The sequence below is a fragment of the Furipterus horrens genome, unplaced genomic scaffold, assembly GCF_987537825.1.
Source record: "Furipterus horrens unplaced genomic scaffold, mFurHor1.1.pri manual_scaffold_2, whole genome shotgun sequence".
Classification (NCBI taxonomy): domain Eukaryota; kingdom Metazoa; phylum Chordata; class Mammalia; order Chiroptera; family Furipteridae; genus Furipterus; species Furipterus horrens.
This window is the reverse complement of record NW_028327172.1, coordinates 168,140,671-168,154,636: the sequence shown is the minus strand read 5'-3', so window position 1 is coordinate 168,154,636 and position 13,966 is coordinate 168,140,671. Positions and strand designations below refer to the sequence as shown.

The 13,966-nt window shown below is 39.1% G+C and overlaps 1 non-coding gene across 1 annotated transcript; it reads right to left on the bottom strand.

Annotated features, from left to right (window-relative positions):
- Positions 1–6,878: 6,878 nt before the first annotated feature.
- Positions 6,879–7,042, bottom strand: LOC150019909 (U1 spliceosomal RNA). Its single transcript, XR_016509411.1, has one exon. It is a non-coding gene; the product is annotated as a U1 spliceosomal RNA (small nuclear RNA).
- Between the last annotated feature and the right edge of the window lie 6,924 nt (positions 7,043–13,966).

Here is a 13,966-nt window from a genome sequence, read left to right as displayed (position 1 = left end):
GCTACAAATTTTCTTAAAATACTCAACGATCCAAAATATCCCAAGATTTGTCTAACATCACAGTTCAGTTCCCAGAGAAGCAAATTCTGAAATGGAGTGAGTTTGATGCAGGACATTTATTAGGAAGTGTTCTCAGGATCAGTACTTGGAGGGAGGGGAAGGAAGCAGCACTGGCATGGGGAGAAATTGGGCCACAGTGCAGGGACAACAAAGTCTTCAGGTGATCCTACTGGCCCTTTCCAGTTGCCTTAGTTGGGACTGAGAGGGCCACGTCCTTATATCTCTGCATCGACCAGACAGACCAGTCATCAGATGGGAGCAGCCCTTGGCTAAAGAGGCTTCCTGCAGCCAAGGGCAAGCCCACGAGAGGGATTTAGTTCAGAATTGTCCACAGCCACTATCTCGGTAGTTGGGGTAATAAGGGTTTCAGCCGATAGGCACACCACACTATCTGCTTACTAGATCTAAGGAAGGAAGCAAAACTGTTATTAAGTACATATTGGGTTAATATATGCATGGTCACCTTCAGCAAGTCACTTAATGCTATGGGACCCATTTTGCTTCTCTGTCAATTGAAGCAGGATAAGCCATGTTTTAGTTTTGCCAGCTCCAAAGATCTAGATGTGGGCCAAATTTATCACACAAATTCATCTCACCATGTTTTTATAGTCTTTACTAACACTTTCTATGTACATTTGGGGCCCTTTGAATAAATAATACATGTCATAGATTTATGTTCACTTTATATGACCTGAATTGGTGGAACCACTTTGAATCTCTGATTGCTCCAAAGAAAATTTAGAAAACTTAAAGAAAGATATTTGTTTGTTTTAATGACATATTGTTTACCATAACCATGACTTGTTTGATTGCAAGTTAATTGGTAGGAATATATTGGTCTCCAATTGTGTTGTTACTCTCATTAGAAAACATGATATTTTTAAAAATCTGCTCGATGACAGAGTTTCCAGGAATGTGTTAGGGCAAAAAAAGCCAGAACTGTCTGTAGTAAATCACCAACACTGAGGATACACCCAGAATAACAATAAGAATAACAATGAGATAATGCTTTTTTGTACATATAATAAGAACTAAAGAAATCTCCTGGGGAAATACAGACTATTTCAGGAAATACACTGTTAAGATCATCTAACACCTCACAAAACAAAGAATCAAAGACTTAGATGTACATTTTGAGGATGTGGCTATTGTCTTGATTAGTTACATATTTCCAGGGGTTCCACTAATTGGGACCACAAACAACAGGGAGGCAGAAAAAAAGAGCATCCTAAACATCTTAGAACTCTGGGTGTCAAATGGAATTGGCAAAGCAATACTGAAGTTGAGTTTGTTCAGAGTTCTCTGGAACTGGTGTCAGTGCAGAAACCCAAGGGGAACATTTCCACTCACTTTTAGCAGCATTAGACCCTATAGTGTCATTTCAATTCCCTGTGGAGTCGTGGTCACCTGCCATAAAATTGACCTTCTTATACATCTTTCCAAAAATAGCATTTAAAAATAACATAATTTTGGCTCTGGTTGGTGTGGCTCAGTAGGTGGACTATCATCCCATAGTCGGAAGGATCACAGGTTTGATTCCCAGTCAGGGCACGTACCCAGGTTGCGGGTTTGATCCTCCATTTGAGGCACATACAAGCAAACAAAAAGGTGACCAATCGATGTTTCTCTCTAACATTGATATCTTTCTCTCTCTCTCTCTCTCTCTCTCCCCCCCACTTCCTTTGCCTCTGAAAACAATGAAAAAAAATGTCCCCAGGTAAGAATTCTTAAATTTTTTCAAATAAAAATAACAGAATTGTTATAGATATATGTACCAAGATGTTCATGAAAATTTCTAACCACCAAAAAGGATATTGTCTAAATTTCCAACAATAAAGAAACTTTTTAATAAAGTACAGAATATCCATTTTATGCCATGAATATTATCACTAAAAGTTACATGGTAAAGAATATGTATTAGTGTAGGAAAATTATCCAACCTCTTAAGAAGACAAGTAGGCTATAAAACTACCTATGTTATGATTTTATAAACGAAAATGTTTGTAATGGTGTGTTTTTCTTCATTTTCCAAGGTTCTGTTTGGGAGGCGTATTTGCTGTTGTGATTAGAAAAAGACGCCACATTTTAAAATATCCATATTCAGTGATGTGCAGAAGATGGGCGGAGAATGATCACAAATGAAGGTGCTCCACTTCCATCCTAATGGCAGCTAAACTTTGGTTTAGATATTGGATTACGGCTGGAAATACAGAAAAATACCTCACTCTCTTGCTGTTCTGAGGTCACACTGAGTCCTAATTACAAATTTCTAATAATTTCCAAGAAACATCACAGAGAGCACAGGCCAGGAAATGGGAAAAAATGACTCACCTAAATTGCCAAACTGAGTCACTCACCTGAGGGAGTCTGCAGGAGACATGCTATCTCCTGCAACATTACACCATGGGAAAGAAACATTCCCATCTTCTTCCAAGGGAGGATAAAATGTAAAGATGGGAGGTGGACGTGGCTTACTGAATGAAAATGTCACTAGGTTTAAAAAGTCTCGCATTTGGACAAAGCCAATAACTATCCAGAAAGAATGAAGAACGTGAGTAACCTAAGAAACAGACAAGTCTCCTCTGCGTTCTCGTAGCCCATCCCATCTTTTTGGCAAAGGTCAAGAATATCTTTCTACCTGAGGAATAACCAGCAAGATAGAGACACAATAAAGCAGAGTGACGTCACTAAGGACCCAGGCGTGGGGCAGGGTCTGACCAGGGGTTCTGAGCAGAGACATTAGCCTCTCTTGGCCTCCCAGCAGGTTCCCCTTCCACAGCCTTTCTTGACTGCAAGATAAGCCTGAGGTGAGAAGAACTCTGAATTCTATGCCAGGGGCCCCAATACGAGACTTAAGATATGTGTCTAAAGGCATGTTATAAAGGAAATGTCATCTCATACCCAAGTAGGATGGTTACAAATGAAAAAAACAAAAAACAAAACAAAACAACAACAAAATAAAAACACAGAAAATAAATGTTGAGGATATGGAGAAATTAAACTCTTGTGCACTGAAGGTAAAATGGTGCAGGAACTATGGAAAACAGTATGGCAGTTCCTCAAAAACTTAAAAGTAGAACTATCCTATGGACCAGCAACTCCACTTTGGGTATATACCCCAAAGAATTGAAAGCAGAAACACAAACAGATGTTAGCATACCTATGTTCACAGCAACAGTATTCACCAAAGCCAAAAGATGGAAACAACCCAAGTATTCACCAAAGATAAATGAATAAACAAAATGTGATATATACATACAATTAAATGTGATTCAGCCTTAAAAAGGAAAGAAACTCTGACACATGCTACAACATGGATGGACCTTGACAACATTATGCTTAGTGAAATAAGCTTGTTCCAAAAAGACAAATACAGTATCTTCCCACTATATGTGGTACCTAGAGTAGTCAAACTCGGAGAGACAGGAAGTGAAATGGTGGTTACCAGCTGCTGCAGGAGTAGGGAAGGAGGAGTTATTGTTTAATGGGAACAGAGTTTCAGCTTACTAAAATGAAAAGCACTCTGAAGATTGGTTTCACAGCAATGTGAATGTACTTAACATCAGTGAATTATACACTTAGAAATGACCAAGATGGTACATTCTAGGTTATATGCATTTGACCACATTTTTTAAAAATTGTTACTTTGTGAAAAAAGAAAGAAAGAAATGCCAGCTGATACAGAGCTGAATCAGTTTTGCCACATTCCCTTATCGTTGGCAGGAGTCTGTGGTTAGGAGCCAGCACTGCTGAGTCCCTGGGAAACTTGTGCAAATCAGCAGGAACCCTGAGGAGCCCAGAGAGGCTCCAGTGAGGCAACACAGCCTGACTGATGACAATCACAGCTGATCAAGTTAGACAGTCAGGTTATCCCAGGTCCATCACTCTGTTATGTCGCCCTGAGCAAGTACTCAGCTAGAACTGAATTCTAATTGCAAAATGGGGTAAAAGCAGCTCATTCCACGTAAGTCTGCTGTAAGAATTAAGTAAAGACATGCATAAAGCAGAGAACAATGTATAATGTGTTACCATTTGTACCATGAAACAAGGGAAACTATATATATATATATATATATATATATATATATATATATATATTCATATTTTCTTGTTTATACACAAAAATTTATGAAAGGATATATAATAAATAAATAAATAAATTTTATATTTCTTCGGGAGGTAGTAACTCAGTGGAGGGGAAAAGGGAAATTTTTTCTAGATTTCTTTTATGATTTTTGTATTGTGAACCATGTAGACATATTACCTGTTTTAAAATTAACCAAAATGTCAAAGACAAGATATATAGTGTGAATCATTCAATGCATATTAATTGTTATGGTGATAATTGTCATGAAAGCCACTAGCTTCACATGTAAGTTTCTAAGCCACACAGCACTCCTAGGCTTATCTGAAAAAAAGTGAAACCCCTGGGAGGACCCCTAGAATCTTTCCAGAATCTTTTAGATTCAAGACTCTCCATGGTTGGACCAGAACTCCCAAGACATTTTCCAGATCTAAAACTCTGTAACGCTGAGGCATGATCCTGCTACTCTGAAAGCTGAAACCTAAGCAAGACAATCCTGGTGCCAGCCATTAAAACAAAAACACAAAATTAGGACAAGTGAACAAGAGGACAGGCAAGGATAGGAAAGAAAGGAAGAATGAAAGAGAATGGGACTGGATGGAAGGAAAAGGCAGGAAATATCCTTTAAATATAAGTATGGGTATGACCACATCCCTGTTTTTGCTCACCTAATTCCAGCCATCTTCCCTTCCCCTATACTGCTTCTAGCTAAACACCTGTTCTATCCAGTTTTGGCAGCTAACAACCTAAACCCCCTACAGCTAAGATTAAACGGCCTCCAGGCCTCCACGTAAAAAGCAAAATTACATGACACCAGGCCCTTGAGGCAGAGTATCCCCCTTCCCCAGCTGTCTGGCCTCTCAAGGGCAAAAAAGCAGGCTCCCCTTCTAAGATAGTTGTGGCATACTGGATTGTCCTGTGGGCTGGGCCACCTCAGTCACATTCCACAAGATCGCTGTAGGAGAGTGACTTTAATCAGGGCCAGCTGATTAAAGCCACTCTTTCCAGGCCTGTGACTTCAAGCAAGATCTTGCCAGCATCTATTATCTGGTCTCAAAGTGGCTGCCAGCACAAAAAGACACAAAAGTTACTAAACAGTATCACCGTCATAACCCAGAGGGCAATATGAGGCAGACAGCTGCTTCCAGCATATTTTCATGTACAACACAGATTGCCTTGTTGACAAGAAGTTATTCAAGCAAATCTGCATTTTTATATCTTACCCTGTGCAGAAACAATTGGTTCCACTTGGGTGCACGGGAATACAGAGAAAGGAAGGACCACGTCGTAATGTTAGTATTGGGAGCATTCAGATCATTATGGATTGATCAATAGAAACACTGTATTGGATGCAAAGTTCTTCCCACACTGCCAAGTTATTGCTCATGGAATTTTCAGCCCATATACCATGCTAACCTATTATTAATTCTCAAAGATTTATTTAATTATGGAGGATAAAGGCTTTCAAAAAATAATTAATTACAAAAGCTACTTAATATTCAGAGGTGTCACACAAGCAGATAACTGGCATTCTCTGTTGGTGGTTTAATTAAGACAAGAAGATGCAAAAAGCTGTCACTTGAGGGTGGGTGGCTGCAGGGGGGAAACCCTGGTAGGCACTACCAGTTGGCCATCTGTACCAGACACAAAAGCACGACTCCGAAGCTGGCCTCCCTTAGAGAAAGCCCCCATTTTTAGCATCTCATCCATTGGTAATTGCTTTCTGCAGTGCATAGCTGGAAGGCATAAGATATTCATGAACTGTAACTTCAAATTTGATGTTTCCGGGATGTGGAATGTTGGGAAAAACAATCAATTACTTGATGCCTCAGTTTCTCCATCTGAAGCACAATTCATAAATGCCATCCACCCATCTGCTTCCCAGAACAACAGCAACTGAACATTTTCTTTACAAGTAGCCAGAAACATGCCAAGAAACAAAACTGGTCCCATGTTACACATTTTGATATAAATAGGCTGGCAAGAAATAGAGAAGCTCCTTAATTTTACTGAACAATCAATTGTGATTATTTTGGAGTTGGTTTTTCAAATTGTGGCTTTTCTGTGACATTCCTCTTCCCCCATTAAAAAAAAAAAAATCATTCTTGACCATATGCTCTCTGGATAATTTTCTTTCTTTAGTATCTTCATTAGACTATAATTAATAATACCAACAATCACTACTACAGTTCATTTAGTCCTCACAACTCAGTGAGGTAGGTATTAGTTAATATTATTTCTATATTACCGATGAAGAAACAAGTTTAGAGAATTTAGAGCACTTGACCAACACCCCAAAATTAAGCAGCAAATTAGGATTAAAACTCAGGTCAATTTGACTTCAAATCCCCGATGTTTATTTTTCCTATTTTGCCATAGAGGAGAAAAAAAATACACACACACACACACACAGAGAATAGTCAAGACTTCTATTGGTCAGCAATAATTATAAAATATAGGAACAATAGAAATTACTTGATAAAATAAAATGCATTCTAAATACACCATGGTATCTTGGCTCATCTCCTGAAAAAGAAAAGAAACATTAGTGGAAAGGTAATTTAAATAAAATCAGAGTTGGGTTTTTTTTTAATCATTTCTAAAGAACTCTTCATTTGTATCGCAAACTGTAAATACTACCACCTTTACTAAGGTTAAAAGTCAATCATTGTTTATAAACTATTTAAATAATTTTTTTTTCTTGTTCTTTTTTTTTTTTTTTTTTTTTTTTCCCTAGGGGAGAGCACGAACGCAATCCCCCACTACCAAAAATTGTGCAGTCGAGTTTCCCACATTTGGGGAAATCGCAGGGGTCAGCACATCCGGAGTGCAATGGATAAGCCTCGCCCTGGGAAAACCACCTTCGTGATCATGGTATCTCCCCTGCCAGGTAAGTATTATTTAAATAATTTTTTAGTATTTGCTTTGAGTATTTATTTCAGAAAACATCTAACTCATAAACCTTTTCTGGAGAGCATTGGTTTTGTATATTCGTGATTTTCCTTACCTAAATAGCACAGACAACTAAAGGTTGATAAAATGACACAAAAACAAATGCTACATCAAAAAGGCTTTCATTGGGACTTCCGGCCAAAACGGAGGCATAGACAGACACACTGCATCTCCGTCCACAGCTAAGAAGGAACACAACTACCTCAAAACTAGAAACAACCAGAAGGTCCAAAAAAAACACAAACTGCATGGAAGTCCAGCAAACAAAGATATAAAGAAGAAATACTCATCCAGACAAGTAGGAGAGGCAGAGCCAGGGCAGAGAGGACGCAGTGTGGTGGCAACAGCAGCAGGCCAACAGAAAGTGCAGTCACACATTTTAAAAAGTCAGGAGGGAAACCTGGGGAGCATTCCCAGCTCCTCACCGGACCAGAAGCTCATGGTGCCAGCACCGGCGAAAATCAAGCCTCATTGCTTCTGACTGTGCAGACCAGTGGGGGTTGGGGTGGAGGCAGAAACTTCCGGTCTCTCAGCAGAGTCCACTTATTTAAAGGGCTCCTTCCACAGTCCTAGAATGTCGGCAGACCCACTAACTCTGGGAATGACAGCCAGGGCTACAGCTAGAGAGGCACCAGTCCGGTGCGGAAGTGAGAGAGGTGCCTGAAAAGGGGAGAGTGCTGGGCAGGCAGCATTGTTCCCTCTCCGACCCCTCCACACATACAGCGCCACAATGTGGTGAAACAGGTAGCCCCGTACTGATGAATCCTTAAGGCTCTGCCCCTTACAGCGTGACAGGAGTGACAGCTCTACCCAGGACACAGAGGCAAATAAACACAGGAGTCTGTCAGAATGAGGAGACAGAGAAGTGTGGCCCCAAATGGGGAACAGATCAAGGTTCCGGTGGGAGAACTAAGCGACAAAGAGATAGCCAGCCAAACAGACACAGAATTCCAAACACTAGTGATAAAGATGCTCACAGGCTTGACAGATATGCTTGAGTATGGCTAACACATAAGGGAAGAAGTGAAGGCTATGCTAAATGAAACAAAGGAAACTTCACACAAAACCAATGGTGAAGGGAAGGAAACCAAGGTTGAAATCAATGGTTTTGAATATAAAAAAGAAAACAACAGTCAACCAGTACAGAATGAGGAAACAAGAATTGAAAAAAAGGAGGAGAGGCTTAGGAACCTCTGGGACTACTTTAAATGTGCCAACATCCAAATCATAGGGGTGCCTGAAGGAGAAGAGGAAGAGCATGAAATTGAAAGCTTAAGTGAAAAAATAATGAAGGAAAACTTCCTAAATATGGCGAAAGAAATAGACATACAAGTCCAGGATGCACAGAAAGTCCCAAACAAGCTAGACCCAAAAAGGACCACACCAAGACACATCATCATTAAAATGCCAAAGGTGAAAGATAAAGAGAGGATCTTAAACGCAGCAAGACAAAAGCAGAGAGTTACCTACAAAGGGGTACCTATACAAGTATCAGCTGATTTCTCAAAAGAAACTTTGCAGGCAAGAAGGGACTGGCAAGAAGTATTCAAGGTGGTAAAAAAAATAAAATAAAATAAAAAGGACCTACAACCAACTCTATCCAGCAAAGCTGTCATTTAGAAAGGAAGGGCAGATGAAGTGCTTCCCAGACAAGAGTTCATCATCACCAAGCCATTATTATATGAAATGTCAAAGGGACTTACTTAAGAAAAAGAAGATCAAAACTATGACCTCTAAAATGACAACAAACTCACAACTATCAACAACTGAATCTAAAAAATAAAAACAAAATCCAACTAAGCAAACCAGAATAGGAACAGAATCATAGGTATGAGGATCATTTGGAGGGTTATCAGCTAGGAGGGGGAAGGGAAAGAAATGGGAAAATAATGCAGGGATTAAAAAGCATAATTGGTTGGTACAAAATAGACAGGGGGAAGTTAACAATAACATAGGAAAGGGTGAAACCAAAGAACTGATATGCAGGACCAGTGGACATGAACTAAGAGGAGTGGGATTGCTGGAGAGACGAGGGTACTAAGCAGAGGGGAGCAAAGGGAAAAGAATTGGGACGACTGTAACAGCATAATCAATAAAATATACTTAAAAATTAAAAAAGAAAAACACATTGTGTTTAAGATGTCATTTAATTTTTTAAATTTTTTATTGATTTATTTTAGAGAGAGGGCAATGGAGAGAGGAAGAGAGGAAGAGAAACATCAATGTGAAAAAAGAAGCATTAATTAGTTGCTTCTCATATGTACCCCAACCAGGGACCAGGCCTGCAACACAGGCATGTGCCTTGACAAGGAATTAAACCAGTGACCTTTCACTTTGCTGGACGACATCCACCCAACTGAGTTATGCAGTCAGGACATGATGTTATTTAATTTTTAAACAAAGTTATATGTAGTCATACTAAATAAATTTTTAAATATAAGTAAGCAGAAGTAGAAAATAGAACTCCCCATAACCCAGATGTAACAACTATTAAATATACTTACTACATATTTTTATTGCTGCTAAATCTCATTATAATATTTTTCATAAAATTATGAAAGCATGCCTTCTTCTAATAGACAAGCTCATTATACAGATTACTCCATAATATATAAAATGTAAAACTGTCAAATTGGTTTGAAAAATTATTGGCCCTTGCCAGGAATCTCAACTGATTAAAGTTTTCTCCCAATATGCCAAGGTTGTGGGTTTGATCCCTGGTCAGAGTATATGTAAGAATCACCCAAAGAAGGGATAAATAAATAGAACAACAAATCATTGTTTCTGTCTCTCTCTCTGTCTCTCTCTCTCGCTTTCTCTCTCTCTTTTTCTCTCTTTCCCACCCTTTCTAAAACCAATAAATAAAAATAAAAATCCTAAAATGTGTGTGTGTGTCTGTGTGTGTATGTATATATATATATATATATATATATATATATATATATATATATATATATAAACATTGGGGAACACAATTTTCGTTGAGTTGTATCTGACACTTGTTTTTGACTAGCTTTTGGCATCTGAATCCAAAAATGACCCAGTTTTTCTCTATGACATCAACTTTTTAAGGTACAGGATACCCTCCCTTTGTCCCAAAATGCATACAAAATGTACATAACAAAGGAAAATAAAGAAAAAACTTACCTGAATATACTGTTTATTTGGAGTTATTTTATTCATATAAAGGCTATATATTGTTACTGTAAGTCCAAGTGTGTACAAGTAATAAGGTTTTGCTACCAAACATATATATTAAGGTATTTTATCTTTTCAAACCACAGGCTAGGAAATGCCAAAATGAGATACTTGAAACAGTCTCCTTCAGTTGGCAAAGCTTTAACAAATTGCTTCATGAAACCCAGTTTTATGTGCAGAGGTTGGAATAGAATGTTCTTCCTGTCAATAAGTGGCTCATGTAGAATGTTTGGATCACCAGGTTCGAGGTCAGATCTTGGAGGCCAATTTGACTCTACCCAGTGCTTCTCATGAACTCTGCTGTCCCACATACACAGAAAACAGGGATACATGGTGTATCCACATTGCTGAGGAAGAAGGAAGCAGACCATTTTAAGGTCAATACAGATGATCCAATTGTGCTTGTGATATTGCAACAGGTCAATGACTCACTTTATGTCTTCATATTCTTCACGAAAACAAACTGAATGGCCAATTGGGACTGCACCAAATAAATTGCCATGTGGCGGAGGACACACTTCAAGCTATGCTTTGAGCTATCGATGAACAGTTGCCATTCAGTTGAGTTATAGATTGTAATTCCCAACTCCTTCATTAAACCATGGATGTTATGGCAATATACAAAGCCACCGTCACTTCAAAAGTACTGGAGAAATACACTTTCTCTTGATCGAGAGTAGGATGCCTTTGCTCCTTTTTCAAGCAAGTTTTTCCCATGCAGTCTTGATGCTAGGAGTTCTGAAGCCCTTTTGGATAGTCGCAAATCTCATGCCAAATCATTCAACTCATGCTGATCAAATCCCTTACAAACTGAGTCATCTTCAACTTCAAAATCTTCATCGTTGCTGTCGCTTAGTTCTTCACCATACTCCTGTTTTGCAAAAGAGGGTAGTTCAATGAAAACTGGCACTGGGATTTCAGATTGTGAGAAATGCTCACAATAAAAACCGGGACACAGGACTTGAGCAGCAAAGCGACGCATTTATTCACGAGTCTGCAGGGCACACCCTCAGCCAGGAGAATGTGCGTGAAAAGTAGACAAAGAAAGCTGGTTTTATAGTAAAGTGCCTCGCCCTACAGTGAAATTGCCACCCTAAAGTGAAATTGATTAGCTTCCCCACCCCTTTCCTTCTTCCCAGTTTCTCCATTATTGGTTACTCTGGAGTTACAATCTAACTTGGTCATCTAAATGCCCCTATTGTGATTTGTAAATATGCTAATGCTGTCAACTCCCTTCTCAGAGATCCTCTAATTACATTTGCCCTTGAGATCCTTTAATTACATTTGCCCTTTGTTACTAATGACTTTCTACTGGTTTGGGAGTCACTATGTCCTTGTTTCTTACAAGGTGAATGAGGCACTGGGCACATAGCTGATGGTAGACTAGGATACTCTATTTTACATTTATTTTTCTTGTTCTACCCTGATGTTTTCACTGTATAAAAGTAACAGTCATTTGAATGATCTCTGGGTTCTTGCCAAACCATAGGTATACCAAATGGCAATTTATCACATGTTCCCTTCATCCACATCCATAAATTCTCGACACACTGCTTGCATTGCACACCTTGTGAAGGGCCCAAGACTTATCTTGATCACCAAGTTTTACTTTAAAGTATGCAAAATAGGCTTGCCTGACAAATGTGCTGATGTTTGTCCTTTGACTGGAAATGATGAAACTGCCACAGATATAGCAAAATGAATCAGGGTTGTTTAGGCACTTATGACAATAAATAGCAGAGGCAGACATGATCTGAAGGAAAGAAAATAAGTATATATGTAAATAAAAAAATAAATTCTGCTAACTCCTTGTATACAGACAAGAACTCAGACTACACCTCGGAATACAATTCACTATACAGAGCGGCACACAACCTCTCACCACATTGTCTCATGTGTAACTGAATAGCCTAGACAAGTATGAACCTGTTGCTGGTCTCCGAGGCTGTCCCCCACCCCTCCCCACTCGAGGGAGGTTTGCTCTCAGCCAGTAGGAGAACACTAGTGCTTCCCTTGATCCAGGCTCAATCCAGCCTCAATCCAGCCTAGAGTGGTCACATAAGATAAGCTGTACAGAAAAAACTTGGTGTGAGAGAAGAAAACTGACTGCAGTTTTGAAACCAGCATGCCTATTTAAGTCTAAAACAGCTGAAAAATAGAATTCAACAGGAATTGTGTTAAAAATTGTTCCCCTGTGTAATAAGTCACTAATATCTGTCAAGCAAAATCAAATCCTGAAACTGCAGGAATCCTGAAAGTGTCCTAGGGCTCAACAATGACACTGTACTTCTACAGGATTCAGAAAGGGAAGAGAGAATACAGACATCCTTTCTGCTTCCTCAGGTGGCATTAGCAGATGGATATGGACATTTCCCAGATGTGTCTTTACAACAGTCTCTTTGTTTTCTTGTCATTTCTACTATGCAGAGCTAGGAGAGGCTTTGAGGCCACCAGCCACGTTCTCTGCAGGTTCTTGATTCCGGGTGGGAGTAGCTCTCCACTTCTTTGTGGCAGGGAACCTCCATAATTTCCACTTTTCCAGCCTTTCCATAATTTAGTAAGCACCTCTGTCATGTATTAAACATCTTCATGTTTAAAATGCCTGTGGTGGTTTTGTTTTTCTGACCAACCCTGATGAGACAGCCTGGTTGTGGCCTGAGAGACTAATGCCATTTCTCCACATTAAAGGCAGCTACTATCAAGGTCTTAAGATGAAAGGATGTATGTGATGTCAGAATTTTATTTAAGATACTTTTAGAGATTCTTAGGAGGCTTCATCATATTGAATAATTCTCTAATTAATTCAGAAAGGACTTGGAACAAAGAACTCAGGGGAAATCACCACGGAGAAGTAAAACGGTCACAGAAACACGAACAGAATAGATTTTTCTTAGACATTTCAACCCTGGAAGTAGACCGCTTGTTTGTCTGGAAAAGACTATCACAGATTTCATCTAGCAAAGAGCAACATCAAGTCAAAGTCAACACAAGCATTCCAGGTAAATTATTATTGCAGAGAGATGCTCCTAAAATACCAGCTTTCTACTGGTCTGCCAAATCCCATGCTTTCCCACTCTCTCATGGCTCATTACCAAAGGATCTTCACCTGCCCCAGTCAATCCAAACACCCACTTCCTCCTTGTATTCTTTTTTTATCCACTCATCCTTATTTCTTAGTACTTACTTAAATGTTCTAAGTGTCAAAGAGGCTGGATATCCCCCAAACTCATCCAGCATCGTGAAGGATGAATATTTGCGATATACATAAATTTTCTAATAAACCAGAAGGGCAATGTTTTTCCCATTTTATTAAGGTATAATTCACATATAATACTGTGTAAGTCTAAGGTGTGTAATGTGATTATTTGATATATGTATATATTGTGAAGTGATTACAATGAAGTTAGTTAACACTTCCATAACACCCCAATTACCTTTTCTGTGCATGTGGTAAGACCACCTAATATCTCCTCTCTTAGCAACTTTCACCATGCTGTACATTAGATACCCAGAACTTACTCATTTTATAACTGAAAGTCTGTACCCTTGGATCAACATTTCCCCATTCCCCAACCGCCCCTCACCCCCTGCCCCAGCTCCTGACACACTAATCTACTCTCTTTCTATGAGCTTGGCTTTTTTGATTCCACATACATCTAAAATCATAGTGTT